The following is a 16,903-nucleotide window of genomic DNA, read 5'->3' as shown; positions in this document are numbered from 1 at the left end:
AGACTCTTGGAGGTCTCTGTGAGTTGCATTAAGACTTTTGGGGGTCTCTGTGAGTTTCCTTAAGACTCTTGGGGGTCTCTGTGAGTCTCCTTAAGACTCTTGGGGGTCTCTGTGAGTCTCCTTAAGACTCTTGGGGGTCTCTGTGAGTCTCCTTAAGACTCCTGGGGGTCTCTGTGAGTTCCCTTAAGACTCTTGGGGGTCTCTGTGAGTTGCATTAAGACTTTTGGGGGTCTCTGTGAGTTCCCTTAAGACTCTTGGAGGTCTCTGTGAGTTGCCTTAAGACTCTGGGGGTCTCTGTGAGTTTCCCTAAGACTCTTGGGGGTCTCTGTGGGTCCCCTTAAGACTCTTGGAGGTCTCTGTGAGTTGCCTTAAGACTCTTGGGGGTCTCTGTGAGTTCCCTTAAGACTCTGGAGGTCTCGGTGAGTTGCCTTAAGACTCTTGGAGGTCTCTGTGAGTTTCCCTAAGACTCTTGGAGGTCTCTGTGAGTTTCCCTAAGACTCTTGGAGGTCTCTGTGAGTTCCCTTAAGACTCTGGAGGTCTCGGTGAGTTGCCTTAAGACTCTTGGAGGTCTCTGTGGGTTCCCTTAAGACTCTGGAGGTCTCGGTGAGTTGCCTTAAGACTCTTGGAGGTCTCTGTGAGTTGCCTTAGGACTCTGGGGGTCTCTGTGAGTTGCCTTAAGACTCTTGGAGGTCTCGGTGAGTTTCCTTAAGACTCTTGGAGGTCTCTGTGGGTTCCCTTAAGACTCTGGGGGGGGTCTCTGTGAGTTTCCTTAAGACTCTTGGGGGTCTCTGTGCGTTCCCTTAAGACTCATGGAGGTTTCTGTGAGTTGCATTAAGACTCTCGGGGTCTCTGTGAGTTGCCTTAAGACTCTTGGAGGTCTCTGTGAGTTGCCTTAGGACTCTGGGGGTCTCTGTGAGTTCCCTTAAGACTCTTGGAGGTCTCTGTGAGTTGCCTTAGGACTCTGGGGGTCCCTGTGAGTTCCCTTAAGACTCTTGGAGGTCTCTGTGAGTTTCCTTAAGACTCTGGGGGTCTCTGTGAGTTGCCTTAAGACTCTTGGGGGTCTCTGTGAGTTTCCTTAAGACTCTTGGAGGTCTCTGTGGGTTCCCTTAAGACTCTGGGGGTCTCTGTGAGTTGCCTTAAGACTCTTGGGGGTCTCTGTGAGTTTCCTTAAGACTCTTGGGGTCTCTGTGAGTTGCCTTAAGACTCTTGGGGGTCTCTGTGAGTTGCCTTAAGACTCTTGGGGGTCTCTGTGAGTTTCCTTAAGACTCTTGGAGGTCTCTGTGGGTTCCCTTAAGACTCTGGGGGTCTCTGTGAGTTGCCTTAAGACTCTGGGGGTCTCTGCGAGTTGCCTTAAGACTCTGGGGGTCTCTGTGAGTTCCCTTAAGACTCATGGAGGTTTCTGTGAGTTTCCCTAAGACTCTCGGGGTCTCTGTGAGTTGCCTTAAGACTCTGGGGGTCTCTGTGAGTTGCCTTAAGACTCTTGGGGGTCTCTGTGAGTTTCCTTAAGACTCTTGGAGGTCTCTGTGAGTTGCCTTAAGACTCTTGGAGGTCTCTGTGAGTTGCCTTAAGACTCTGCGGGTCTCTGCGAGTTGCCTTAAGACTCTGGGGGTCTCTGTGAGTTGCCTTAAGACTCTGGGGGTCTCTGTGAGTTGCCTTAAGACTCTGGGGGTCTCTGTGAGTTGCCTTAGGACTCTGCGGGTCTCTGCGAGTTGCCTTAAGACTCTGGGGGTCTCTGCGAGTTGCCTTAAGACTCTTGGAGGTCTCTGTGAGTTCCCTTAAGACTCTGGAGGTCTCTGTGAGTTCCCTTAAGACTCTGGAGGTCTCTGTGAGTTTCCTTAAGACTCTTGGGGTCTCTGTGAGTTGCCTTAGGACTCTTGGGGTCTCTGTGAGTTGCCTTAAGACTCTGGGGGTCTCTGTGAGTTGCCTTAAGACTCTTGGGGGTCTCTGTGAGTTGCCTTAAGACTCTGCGGGTCTCTGCGAGTTCCCTTAAGACTCTGGGGGTCTCTGCGAGTTGCCTTAAGACTCTGCGGGTCTCTGCGAGTTGCTTTAAGACTCTCGGGGTACTTTGAGTTTCCATAAGCAGTGGTGCTGGAACGAATGTCAGGGTGGGGGTGCTGACCCTCAACATCACTCCACTAAATGTTTATGGGATTTGTATAATTAATTGAAGTGCTACTTAAAGAAGAAGTCTACCAAATGATCGACACACATTCAGTGGGAACTGGTGTGCATCTAGTGGGGAGTGTGTGATTATAGATCAATGGCTGAAAAGTCATGGCACGTTATTTATTTATTAAGACCATCTGAACCTGCATTTGAGGGAACAGGACTCAACTCTTAACCAGCAGCTGAGTGCCAGTTATTGCCCCTTCTTCGTGTACAACCCAAAATGGCAGAAGGATAAACTATGAATACCATAGGCCAACGGTCAACATGCATTGACACAACCAAAAGGTCCATCCTTGACAAGTTGGTGTGATGACTGCATTTTTATTTGTTTTCTTTGCAAATAAATGCTGGAAAAATATACAAATAAAAAAATATGGAAATATGCAGTCGCCAAAATGTTGCAGCCATCTTACCTAAAATATTCAATATAATTTTAATAGAACAGTACGAGTGCTTCCTAGCATGCAGGTGAATAGATATTGAAAGCCTTTTTAGTTTCAATGTGCATCTCAGGGAAATATGATTTTTAGTGGTGCAAAAAATTGTCTTTGAATGACTGTAATCTGACGACAACCGCCTGATTTAGAGTTTGGCGGACGGATTACTCCATCACAGATGTGATGGATATTCAGGCTGCTTTTCTACAAGTGCCATAGAATATAAAGCACTTATTATAAGGGGGACAGGATATCCGTCATGTTTGTGACAGTAACCCTTTCGCAAAACTCTGAATCAGGAACATGGTTTAAACATAGCAGGTGACATTAAAACTGGAAGAAGCATGGAAAGAAAAAGCAGTGGTAAAGTAAAGTATTCGACCACTAGCCCTGGCACTGAAGTACAATTCATATAGGAGAATGTGCATATGTAAGCTGGCAAAATACCTTCATTCGCACTAAAGGGCCAACGACTGAAGTGGATGGATGCCCTGCTCCATGGTGTATCTCACCAGTGGAGGAAGAGGGATCTATCTATCTATCTATCTATCTATCTATCTATCTATCTATCTATCTATCTATCTATCTATCTATCTATCTATCTATCTATCTATCTATCTATCTATCTATCTATCTATCTATCTATCTATCTATCTATCTAACTGTATCTGTATGCATTTTTTGATGATGTGAGGCTGGTGAGACACCTTTAACTGTCCATGATCAGACATAAAAAAATAATGTAAAACGCAGTACACTGAAACTAAGTGTAAAGTTTAATATCACATGAATGTATGACAATACAACACACACATTTACAATGCATGCCTTTACAACACAGTTTGTAGAAACTACATTTACAACACATTCCATTGCAACGCATACCATTACAACTCATACCATTACTATGCATATTATTTTTAGGGCAACAGTAGGGTAAGTGTTGGATAGGGAAGGGGTAAAAATTACTATTCCCTATTACTTAGCCTATATTGCGTTGTAATGACATGCGTTGTAGTGACATGCATTTAGTGACATGCAATGTAATGGCTGCCTTGTATCTGAATGCAATGTAAAGGATGTTGCGTTGTAATGACTGTGTTGTAAAGGTAGTGTGATGTAATGAATGTGTTGTAAAGGTTGTTTCCCGATCACATGGTTAAATAAACATGGTTTAGAGCTCTAATCAGGAGGTAAGCCCGATATTTCTCCTAGCTATACTGCCCAAACTAGAACTCCATTCGGGTAAAAATGAGGCAGGACTGGGGTGTAGTAGCACGTGCATTTATTCACATGTCAATATCAATGCCTTCAGCATGCTGTCTCTATCCTCCTTTCATGCTCTTATGCCCCAGCGTCACTGTGACCAAGCGACACAGTTTTCTCACTTTGAAAAACCCCCACAAATTAAGAAGTGTAGTAAAGACAGAGTCCATATTAAAAGAATAAGCAGGGTTTGTCAGATGAAGCTGCCAGAGACAGGAACACACCACAAATGCTGCAAGAAAATAAACATGCCCAATCACTGCCCTTTCTTCATCTGACATCTTTTGAGGATATGTTGAGGTGTTGGAGTACCCCTGGCACCCTAACTCCAGACTTTGGGGGCACTCTGAGTTCACCAAAGGGGGGTATCGCTTTAAGTTCTTCTCAGGCTCTGGAGGTCACTGTAAATTTCCTTACGACTTTGGGAAATAATCTTAAGAGTAGGAATTTAAGAATTTAACTTAAGAATTTGGGGGCCACTGTGAATTCCATTAAAACTCTGGGGTTACTCTGATTTCCCGCAAGACTCTGAGGGTTACTAAAAGTTAATTTAAGAATCTAGGGGTCACTCTTGAGTTATGGAACAATTTTGCTTCCTATATTTTACATCTGGAAAAGGTGTTCCTGTGTGTTGGGTTTTTACAGGGTGCCAAATTACCGCACCATCTCAGAATTGTATCCGGATAGTTCCAGAGGATCTTATCAAAAGCTTTTCCTGCGTCACAACTCACCAAAGGTGGTGCTCAAATGTATCCCTGGTATGTTTTACAGTATCCATCCCCTGCCAAATGTTGGCCCCTCTTTGCAGAATGAAGCCTGATTACACTACCTGCTCAGAATCTACCCTCTTGTCAGCCAGGTTTTTAAGGAGGTTGGTCTATCATTGCAACAATTCCATCTTTGCTGATGATCCTCCCTTGAGACTTCATATATCTACCAAGACTTTGTTAACAATTCTAGTTATTAATCGAGAGATTTCTACAGCAAAGCACTCATAAAATGTAATATTAGTCCATAAAGTCCTGGTGATTTCCACATTTTGCACTTCTAATAGTGTGTTGAACCTCTAACAAAACACGTGTATTTTGTAAAGCTCACGTTCATCTCGTTGAGCTTCTACAGACTGAATAACTAGTGTTGAATGTTACCCAAGTCAATGCTACTTATTGTAGTGACTTGAGAAGGATGAAAGGCTAAGTGCACCCCCCAGGATTCATACTAGGGCCTGAGGTCAAATATAGTCTTATATAGTCTGGAGTGGATGTCATTGACCAATGATCCACCAGGTAAATCAGATATATTTCTGTTGAGCAGCTGCTTACTTTCTTCTTTCCATTTTGGGTATACAAGGTGAACATAAACAGTTGTGGATGGATTCATTCCAGATTTGTTTTTGGGAAAAAAGTATTAAAGCATAATTAGTGTCCCTAATATCAACCAAGTCGTTCTCATTTTGGTCTCCAGTTGCATGTGTGATATTGCTAGAATCCTGTTTTTTTCAGTTTATGGGACACTTGTTTCATGACTCTCTATGCACAATTCTCTAACCACATCACCTCCAATCGTTTACTTTCTAAAAGTGTAATTGTTAAAATAATTGCAATTGCCATGACAACGAAAGTAGAAAGGTGTTCAACTGGGATTGGATGAGTACAGACTTCTCTTATTTGCTGAGTATATATTACCCTGAATGAAGCAGCTACACTTCTCTCTGCTGCTCCAAGGTACACCAGTTGGCACACTATCGCGCGGGACAATCCAATGGGCTAGATTCAGCCTAATGCCTATGTTTAAAGCGATCAATACATCAGATTACATTTAATTTCATTTTAAATGGGAGACAAGTAAATAAAACACCCTGGAATTTTAGTTTCAAAGAACACAGAAAATCATAATATAGACTCCTAACTTTTCTACTCCTAAACTGAGAAAAATCCTAACGTTAAGACTTTTGGTATTCACAGAAGGCATTTAGGAGTCGTAAAGTTAGGACTCCTAACTTCTGTGAATACCGAAATGAGTAAGTGCCTTCTGTAAATACCAAAATGAGTAAGGGCCTTCTGTGAATACCAAAATGAGTAAGGGCCTTCTGTGAATACCAAAATGGTAGTAAGTTTAGGATTTTGTCTTAAGTTAGTTCTGTGAATGGGGCCCATTGTCGTTCCACTAGACCATAGCTGACTCCTTCAGGTAATGTACCCTGCTCTTCGGGGAAGCAGGAATTCAAACACACCAGCCCTGGCATGTGCCAAGGCACACCGTCGGAGTTGCATGCTCCCCCTGGCAGGACTCCAGTCCCATTAAGGGTTCTCTGGCTGTGAGCGGAGGCTCTCGGCTGGTGAATCGGAGCCTTCCTCCATCCCTGGCAGCATTTGTTTAGCAGGCTCCGTCCTAACATCGTTGTGGTTTGGCTGCTTTCACTGCATAAAAACAGCGCATGCTAATTACCCTGGTAATAATTGCATCCAAGGGCATGAAAGTGCCATTTAGTGGTTACCTCTCTTCTCTGTCATTAACTCTCATTACTATGTGCCTGGCACTGGGTGGCACTTGCTGCGCGTCTTCGATGCCTGTGGGCGCGCCAGCTACAGCAGTGCCCAGAAATGTAATATTTGAATACATGTATATGGTGTAAAAACAATGAATTGTTTCTTCACTTGTACATAATTTCCCATGGTCATAGCAAGCCTTTTAGCTACTTCGGATGGATGAAAGACAGAGCTGTCCCAGGATTCCAACATGCTATGCTATGTTATGTGGATTTCTAAAGCCAATGGCTACCCCTGGGCTTCCCAGCACTGGCGTCGGCATAGCGCTGCTTCGGGACAAGCGGAGAAACACATGAGGGCTTTAATGTGGGTATAGCCATACTTTTAGCCTTTTTCTGAACTGAAATTCATTGTTTAGGCATCTTATTTCGGGAAACAACCTTTACAACGCAACTTTTACAACGCACTACCATTACAACAAAACTTTTACAACGCAACATCCATTACATCGCATGCCATTACAACGCAACCATTACAACGCTTGACACTACAACGCATACCACTACAATGCATGTCATTACAGCGCATACCATTAAAACGCATAATATTACAACGCATAGTACCCTACACTATCCATCACTTACCCTACTGTTGCACCCCCTGGAGTTAGAATAGTAATTTTTACCCCTACACTATCCAACACTTACCCTACTGTTGCACACCCCTGGAGTTAGAATAGTAATTTTTACTCCTACACTATCCAACACTTACCCTACTGTTGCACCCCCCTGGAGTTAGAATAGTAATTTTTACCCCTACACTATCCAATACTTACCATACATGCAATGTAATATTATGCGTTGTAATTGTATGCGTTGTAAAGGTAGTATGCGTTGTAATGGAATGCATTGTAAAGGTAGTTTTTAAAAATTCGTTGTAATGGCATGCGTTGTAATGGAATGCGTTGTAATGGATGTTGCGTTGTAAAAAATGCGTTGTAAAGGTATGCATTGTAAAAGTATGCATTGTAACGTCATACATCCCTTAATTCTATGGGGAGCATGTTGCAAAGTTTGGGGATGAGATATGAAAAGGACCGACCGCCCCATCTGGCCTTGTGAATTCTAGATTGATTCAAGAATGGACCCATACAGGATCTTAAAGCCCTACTGGGGTAGTAGGGGGTCAAGAGTGCCCTTATCATAGTGGGCCCTTGGGCGTTAAGCCCTCTATGTGCCAGACAGAGTGTTTTCAATGTTTTCCTTCACCCAACGGGGAGCCAGTGCAGAGAAGTTAGAGCACTGTTTGCTGAGGCAAATTTTGGGTTCTTGTATAAGATCCTTGTTGCCACATTTTGGATAACCTGAAGCCTTTTGATGGCATATTTAGGGGGGCCTATAAACATTGAGTTCCTGTAGTCCATCCGGGAGAGAACAATTGTAAAGCGCTCTGATATCCTTTGGGATCATGTTTGCGCTACATAAAACTTTATAAATAAACAAGGGATTGGACCACAATTCTTCTGGACATACTCGAGGTAATATCTATGATTAGACAAAGTGTTCTGAGGGCGTGAAAACAAATCTTAAAGGTTTTGGCCTGTATATCCATAGAAAGGGACTTACCCAGCCACATCCAAAGGCTTTTGATAGGGGAGGAGGCGATGGGTGAACAGTCCAAACATTCTGGCCTGTCTATAGGTGGTTGGGGGTCAGGTCTGTTCCCCAGTATCATCAGATCAGTTTTTTCCCGTTCACTTTATAGCAGCAGTACACCATCCACTTGGATACTTTTTCCAAGCAGGGAAACACCTGATGGGACTGGGTGCCTTTTCCAGGGACGAGGGAGATGAAAATTGTGTGTCGTCGCCATGTGATATTAGTGACGTCCCAAACTCCTGAACAATATCTGCCAATGTGCACATGTACTGGTTAAAAAGCGTGAGGCTGAGGGCCGAGCCCTGCAGGACGGATGTATGCCGTTACAACGCATGCTTTTTCCACGCATGTCTTTACAACGCAGGTTTTACAACGCAAGTCGTTACAACGACTTGCGTTGGGGGTGCTGGATAGTGAATAGTTTAATTTACTATTCCAACTCCAGTCCCCGTGGATAGTAGGAAAGGTGTTGGATAGTAAATTAAACTATTACCTATCCTAGAGCGCCCCCCAGCGCAATTCGTTGTAACGAATTGCGTTGTAAAAGTTGCGTGGTAAAGGTAGTGCATGGTAAAAGTTGCGTTGTAAACGCTGTTTACCCTGCAGGACCCCACACTTTGAGGGAAAGACGACGGAGTATCATGAATTCTATCTAACAAATTTAGGAAGATCTGTCCTTCAAAAATGAGGTGACCCAATTAAGAGTGGAGCTTCTTATTCTGGATTCACCCATTCTGTACGTACATGTCTCATGGTCAACCGTGGCGAACGCTGCACTTAGGTCCAGGAGGATGATAGCAGCTGTTCCTCCCTGGCCCAGCAGCATTTTTAATTCCTCTGTTACTGTGTTGTGTACGGAATCCATCTGGGAAGTGTGCAGTAGATGATTTTCCTCAAGCTATGTAGACAATGCTTGGCTTACGTGTTCCTCTAGCAACTTGCGTATGGCTGGGAGTGGGGAGATTGGCCTATAGTTCCTTAGACATGCAGGGGTGAGATTGGTTTCTTTTTGCAAGGGTTTGTTCACCGAGGTGGCGAAGATGGCTGGAGCTCCTTGTGACAGTGTGTGTGGGGGTTGGGGGTCAAGAAAGGATCCTGATTTGACCTTGCTGCGAAGAATGGGAAGTTCTCACTCGATGATGAGGGGGAAGAGAGGCAGTCCAATGTGGAATGTGTTGGCATACACTTCTCTGATGTGAGGGCTTTTAAAATTCTGTTATTTTGTAGAGACAGATACATATCTGCTATTTTGTTCTGAAAGAACGCTGTCAATTAGTTGCAGCTTGCTATTGAGTGGGTGGGGAGAGTGCTTCCGGTTTTTGGAGTGGTCAGGGATTTCACAATTTAAAAATTTCCCTAGGGGTGTTCAATCTCTGGCTTATTTTGCTTTAATCTCTATAGGCTAGCTCCTAATTGCAGTTCGATGGGTAAAGCTTTTACATTCTTTTTTCAAGGAAACAAGATGGGAGTTAAACCAGGGCGTGTTTTTTTTCTTTTTTTACCTCTTTCATTGGGACATTTTCATCCAGAGACTGTGTGATCCATTCTTCAAATTTAGTGTTGGCGAAATCAGGGTTTTCTTCTAACATAGGTTTGGTCGAGTCTAGGGATGAAGCCCATTCCACAGTTTTCGGCTTAGACCATCTATAGTCGATTCTTGGTGTGAATTTAATCCCTTTCATGGGCTCATACATATCAAGCGTGAAAGGGATTACAAAATTATCTGCCTAATGCATAGGTCGGAGACTTTTAAAAACAATGTTGTGGTCATTGTTAAAACCGGATCAAGGAGGTGTCCTTTGATGTGTGTAGGGCCTTCAACTCTTTGCGTAAGTTGAATAGAGTCCATGCCATATAGTATCCCTGCTGCGTGGTCACCCAGAAGGGTAATATTAGATTTGTCGAGTGCCAGGCTAGCCCAAATGTCTGGGAGAGCATCGGCGAACTGGGAACAGAGGGGCATATTACCAAGGGCCTTATCGCCGCTTTAGCGGGAATTTTTCCCGCTAAAGCGGCGATAATTTAATCGCCCTATTACCTAGCTGTCGCTAACACCAGTTAGCAACAGCTAATAAGCGGTAGCGGGCATTTAGGGGCCCACTTTGCATGTCAGCGATAATTATCGCTAATGACATGCAAAGTGGGCGTGCCAAGATGTTAGCGACGGAAAACAGTCGCTAACATCGCTATCCCCTATTACCAACTTTTGGAAATACTCGCGCTAAGCGCGATTATCGCCAAAAGCTAACGCCTGCCCAGAGCAGTTCTTAGCCATGTTATCCAATGGTAGGTGGATAACATGGCTAAGAGCATTTGCTCGCTAATGAATATCGCTGACTTTTCAGCGATATTCATGCATTTAGGCCGATTTTTATCGCTTAGGAGATAAACCTTGATAATATCAAGGCTCCTAAGCGATAAAAATCATCGGAGCGCGGCGTTATAATTATGCCCGCTAACCAAGCTTAGCGATAATTATCGCTATAGCTTGGTAATATGCCCCAGAGTTCAGGGAGTCTGTACATCAATATTCCTGAGAAGATGCAGGTGGGCGACAGATTTATAGAGAATTCGAGATTCACGCGTTCAGGAATGGGAAGGGGGTTGGACACTCATCTATAGGACTCTTTTTCGGATTATTACAATGCCCCTGCCCACTTTATTTCCCCAATCATTCCTGCGCATATAATACCCTGTGGGGAGTGTTTGGTTATGTCAGGTATGGCATTCTCATGAAACCAAATTTCTGTAAGGAAAAGGGCATCTGGCAGTTCTTTATCTATCAACATTGATAGCTCTATTTTATGACATAAAAGGGACCTGCAATTAATCAGGAACATATTCCAGCAACTTTTGTTCATAGGAAGTTCTGGACTGACTTCCTTCACTCTTACCAGGGAACAATGATACTTTGAGCAAAATAGTTCCCCGCTTTCTAGGTTTAGAGGAAGGCAGAGGTGTAAGAAGGGTGGTGGTCTGAGTGTGTGTAGCTGCTGGGAGGTGAATCTTTCCTTACTTGTGGAACACTGGGCGGGGTTCCCGGCCCCTGGTCCTATTGGGGCGCTGATGTGCGCAGATGGGCTTGCCTTTAGAGCGCCTTTGGCGTGCCAACGGCGCAACCGCTACACGCACATCTGAGTGCCTGCGCTTCAGCCATCATTTAACCCCTTCGCAGCGGGGGTAATTCCCCCGCTGTGCTGGGGACCGGGAGGGGCGCGCTCAGCGCCCTGGTGCTGATGACCAGCTCAGCTCGTCATCGGCCACGGTGCTCGTGTGCTGATGATGAGCTCAGCTTTTCACGGCCACGCCGTTCCTTAGAATGCTCAACACAGCAGGGGAATTATCCCCGCGTGTGAGCGTTCTAACGGCCATGACGAGCTCAGCTCGTCATCAGCACACGAGCACCGTGGCTGATGACGAGCTGAGCTCGTCATCAGCATGGGAGGGGTTAAAGCTGAGGCCAAATCAACCACTAGAGCGCTGACCTGACTGCTCTATGGTAGGAGTAACCCATTGTAAGTGCTCCTGTGCTCTGTGGCAGTTTTCCCCACTCCCCATTTGTTCTCAGTGCAAAGCAGCATACTTTAAAAAGTGATTTATTTTTTAAAAAACTGCAAAGCAGAAGATTAAAAAAATACTTCCTTTAAAAAAACACACTACAAACAATCCAAACACATTGATTGTCACCGTTTAAAAAAGTATTTCCCCCTTCTCAGTGCAAAGCAGAAAACTTTAAAAAGTGGTTTTCTTTTTAAAAACCAGTGCAAAGCAGCAGATTTAAAAACGACTTCCTTAAAAACAATACACTACCTAAAAAACAATTCTAACACATTGATTGTCACAGTTTTAAAAAGTATTTCTCCCTCATTAGTGCAGTGCTAGTCTCACCAGCTCAGCATGCCACTTGCAGGCTGCATAGAGGTGTGTGCAGAAGGCACTGCACCGACTCATGTGTTATCTTCTGAACAATTCCTGTGTTTGTGTCTTAAGAAACTTCTGGAGGAATAGGACACTTTACTCCGCATGCATTTACAAGGCGTGCCATTCCCTGTCCCTTGTAGACACCCCACATATCCGCTGAACCAACAGTGGGGGACTCTCCTTCCCACACCTGGCAGCCAAAGCATGGGATGGCCTCCCCCTGCACCTCAGGACCGCACTGTGGCTGCAGCAATTCAGAAAACAAATCAAGACCCGGATGTTCGAATGATTATACCCCCACGCAGCAGCAGCATCTCCAGCGCCTCGAGACTCTAGCAGGGATGTGTTGCGCTTTATACATGTGGATTGATTGATTGAAGTTTAATTTTAAGCTTTAGTCGGACAAGTACAACAACCCGCATCCAACCATAAACAGTTTTCAGGACCGTAACCCTTCCAAGCCACCAAGTACTGCAAGTTTTGACCTGGAAGGCAGAACCCAGCACCCTCTTCCTGATGGATGCTGTCCAGGGCAGGTGATGCCAGGGTCCTCTGGAGCTGCACTCAACCAGGTTTGAGGAAGGACACATGGAAAACACCTGCACTCAAATGAGGTGATATCGCTTGGCAGTCAGGGCTGATCAACAAGTCTAACGCATATGTTCCAATGTGAATGAATAAACAAACAAATAAATGCATGCATTCATTGAAACATTAATAAACTTAGCATTTGTAAAGCACAACTGTTATACTAAAATAGTTGTATGACAGAATACCATATACAAAATATATCAGGGGTCAAAATGTTGTGAGCTACATAATGAGACCCAAAATAATCTGAAGGTAAGTGAATATAGGTAAGTATAGATTTGTAATGTAATATAACTGAGGTTTTTAGAGCGTGTGTTCACCGGACGGTTTCTTGGCGCTGAGCACATGATGGTGGGCCTTACTGTTGGGCAGGGTATGTATTAGTCTTATGCCTGTCTAAATAGCCATGTTTTTAGGAGTTTCCTGAATATCAGTGACATGGAGCTGTTCTAATTTCAGGGTGGAGGGGATTCCAGAGGTTATGAGCGATGACTGAGATTCTGGAATAAGCCATTCTCATCTTTTTGAATTGGGGGACTGTTAGGTAGTTCATGGACACACCCATAGTGGGCATTTTGGGGTGTACTTCTGGATGCAGGAGGTAATGAATGCAGGGCGTTGGTCATTGAGCGTTTTAAAGACAGTGCATCTGGTTTTAAAGATGAGCCTCTATTCCACAGGCAGCCAGTGGAGATCTTTCATCAGAGAGGTGATGTGGCACATCCTAGGTTGTCGGTATATTAACCAGGCTGCCTGGTTCTGGACAATTTGAACCCTATAAATTGATTGATTGATTGTGGGTTTCTAAAAGCGCTAGAATCGACTCCCGAAGGAGTATCTCTGCGCTGTAGACCGCTGGGGTACCCGTCCTGGCTTTCCCTGTGAGATGGTTCCTTCTGGGTATCTCCAAGGTGAAACCAGGCATCCCCGGCGTATGTGGGGGCCATTGTGGAGATGAGGCAAGCTAATGCCCAGAGTTGCCGAGTGTGATCCCTAGTAGGCACCGAGGCGAGAATTATCAAGTCCGTTGACCCTGGTCCAAGACCCTGCCGCGTCGGGAATTGAACCCTGGTCCCGGGCCGTCCTCTGCTCCCGGGTCTGCCGCCTCTAACCAGTGAGCCACACCACACCATTTATGTGAACTCATGCATAGTCAGTTTGCAAAATCAATTCTAAATAGAACTAGGGCAATATTAACTTGAGTGAGAGCTTCAAGGGTGAGAAATTTGGCAATTTTTCTGATTCTCCAGAGCAGGAAAAAACATGAGGAGAACACTGCCCCAATTTGGGGCTTTCGGGAGACTTTGTCATCGATGAACACCTCATAGCTTTTTACTGACTTCTTGGTGGTTGGGGGGGGGGATTCCCAACTTAGGGGCCAGAAGGATGCCATCCAATAGTCTATCTTGCTTTTGGTGATGATGATTTCGGTTTTATCCACATTATTAGGGGTCGATTAGGATGGCGGACGGAAATGGGTACTGTCCGCCATGGTGGGGGAAATTTTACTCCCGGCTGCGCCGCGGAGATTCCGCGGTTGGGATTAGGATAATCATGTCACGAAACTCCGACCGCGGCGGACGGATCATAACCAACACCGTCCGCGGTGGACAGAACACATCCAACTCCGTCCGCGGCGGACGGAGTCCAATGAACAACCACTGCCGCGGACGGAAATGACCGCGGAAAATAACACATGTACCGCCATACCTGTGAATACTCCGTGGCCGCAATTAGGATAAATCCGCCCGTACCACGGAACTCACAGCCATCCACGTCCGCGGCGGAAAGAATGCTACGATAACCACAGCATCACTGCGGAAGGCCAACACGCACAACATCCCTAGCAGCAAACAAATGTTAGAAAGTGTACCGCAAGTCCAAAGCAAACATACGAACATTGTCAACGCCCCCCACACCAACACCAAGCACAAGCCACCATGACACGTCCCAATTATCCAATAATGCACACTAGTCAACACGCCCACCTACCACCTGACTGCCAACAACCATTGAGACACGACTATAAAATTACACCCACACGCTACCACAATCCTTTGCATCAAAGCATTGCTGCCAGCAAGAGGCCCAATTCGAGATACTGCAAACTCACATAGAAGACACCCACCCACCACCCTACCACACCCACCACACAAACACCCACCACACAAATCCTACACATCACACACCACACACCTGCACCCCCCAACTCACTCAACTCACACACTGAGCACCACACACCATGGCACCCAAAAAAATACCTAAATTCACGGAGACAGAGTTGAGGGTAATGGTAGATGAAATAATCCGTGTTGAGCCCCACATCTTCGGGGCCCAAGTCCAGCAGACGTCCGTGGCGCAAAAGAACCACATGTGGGACAGGATCGTCACTCGGGTGAATGCGTCGGGGACTGTGCCGAGGACGAAGCATGACATTCAGAGGCGGTGGCATGACCTGAAGACCAGGGTCAAGGGCATCCGAGCTAAAAACTTTGCTAGAGCCAATCATACTGGCGGTGGCACACCCCCGGAGCCCATACCCTACACCGATTGGGAGGAGAAGGTGCTGGTGATACTACACCCAGAGAGCCTAGACGGACTTGACGAAGGAGAAGAGACTGGTGAGTACAAACCAAGCACCACGATCAGCACGACATGGTCAGGCTCACACAACTGAGAAGAAACATCTCCTACGCCCCAACCCATGCACGTTGGACACCAACTCACTAACATGTCCATGGCTCCCAACAGGCCCCCATGTTCACGGGGAGGGTGGTGGTGGTGGTGGAGGGTGGGTGGGGTGTGTGAGAGGCCCAAACTACAACTCCCAACAGGCCCCCATGTTCACGGGGAGGGTGGTGGTGGTGGTGGTGGAGGGTGGGGTGTGTGAGAGGCCCAAACTACAACTCCCAACAGGCCCCCATGTTCACGGGGAGGGTGGTGGTGGTGGTGGTGGAGGGTGGGTGGGGTGTGTGAGAGGCCCAAACTACAACTCCCAACAGGCCCCCATGTTCACGGGGAGGGTGGTGGTGGTGGTGGTGGAGGGTGGGTGGGGTGTGTGAGAGGCCCAAACTACAACTCCCAACAGGCCCCCATGTTCACGGGGAGGGTGGTGGTGGTGGTGGTGGAGGGTGGGGTGTGTGAGAGGCCCAAACTACAACTCCCAACAGGCCCCCATGTTCACGGGGAGGGTGGTGGTGGTGGTGGTGGAGGGTGGGTGGGGTGTGTGAGAGGCCCAAACTACAACTCCCAACAGGCCCCCATGTTCACGGGGAGGGTGGTGGTGGTGGAGGGTGGGGTGTGTGCGACAGGAAACAGAAATGTCTACAAATCTATATAACCATGTAATGTCCACATTACTGACCAGCTCTATCTTGTCCCTCAGGTGATCGTCAACTGACTGGGGAAACCAGTACCCGGCCGCCAGCCTCGCCTCCCACACCTACAGGACTCTCTGGTGACGAGGACACAGGCAGCTCCGGTGCGGAGGATGGAGCGGGACCAAGCACGCAGCCAGGGCCATCTGGCTCACAGGGACTCCCGGGACCGACCAACGTCGCATGTGTGACTCCAGCGACACCTGTCTCTGTGATCTGCACAGTCCCCACCACCACCAGTACCACCAGTACCACCAGTACCACCAGTACCACCACTACCACCAGCACCACGACTCCTGCCGGTGCCACCCAGCATAACCCAGCGCACGACGCTGGTCCATCGGCCTCACACACAAGCAGGGTGAGTGGGCCACAAACACAGGCAACGGGACATCAGCCAATCAGGCGAGCCACACACCGCCGTGCAGAGGAAGGACAGCTACCCCATCCAGTGGCACAGTCCCTACAAGCCCTTGCCAGGTGCCAGGCATCATACGACCGGTCCCAGGCAAACGCTGATCGTGCACACCAGGACTCAGTGGACAACACCAACATCCAGCGCGAAATCTGTGGCATCCTTGGCCAGATGTTGCAGATCATGGGCCAGCAGGCAACGATGTGGAGGGAATGGGTTGGCCGGAACAACCCCCCCCCCTCCACCAAGTGTCGTAGCGCCACCGCCACCGTCACCTCCGCCTCCACCGCCACCTCCGCCTCCCCCGCCACCGTCACCTCCGCCTCCACCGCCGCCACCACCACCTGTGCCCCTGGCGACGGATGTGGCCCATCAACAACCTGCCCTCCCAGCTGACTCTGTTCCACCTCAGAGACGGAGGGGCCGGCCGAGGCAGGAAGTGGCTGAGGGCAGTGTTGGAGCGCCATCCACACGCTCCAAGAGGGGACGACCATGACAATGTCACTGGCTGTGCCAGACATTCACCCAGCTAAGTATCCTGTCCCACAGACAATCATTCCCACTGGTCTGCTGGACTACC

This window comes from Lissotriton helveticus, chromosome 9, assembly GCF_964261635.1.
Source record: "Lissotriton helveticus chromosome 9, aLisHel1.1, whole genome shotgun sequence".
Lineage (NCBI taxonomy): Eukaryota > Metazoa > Chordata > Amphibia > Caudata > Salamandridae > Lissotriton > Lissotriton helveticus.
The sequence above is the reverse complement of the archived record's forward strand: the minus strand, read 5'-3'. Positions refer to the sequence as shown.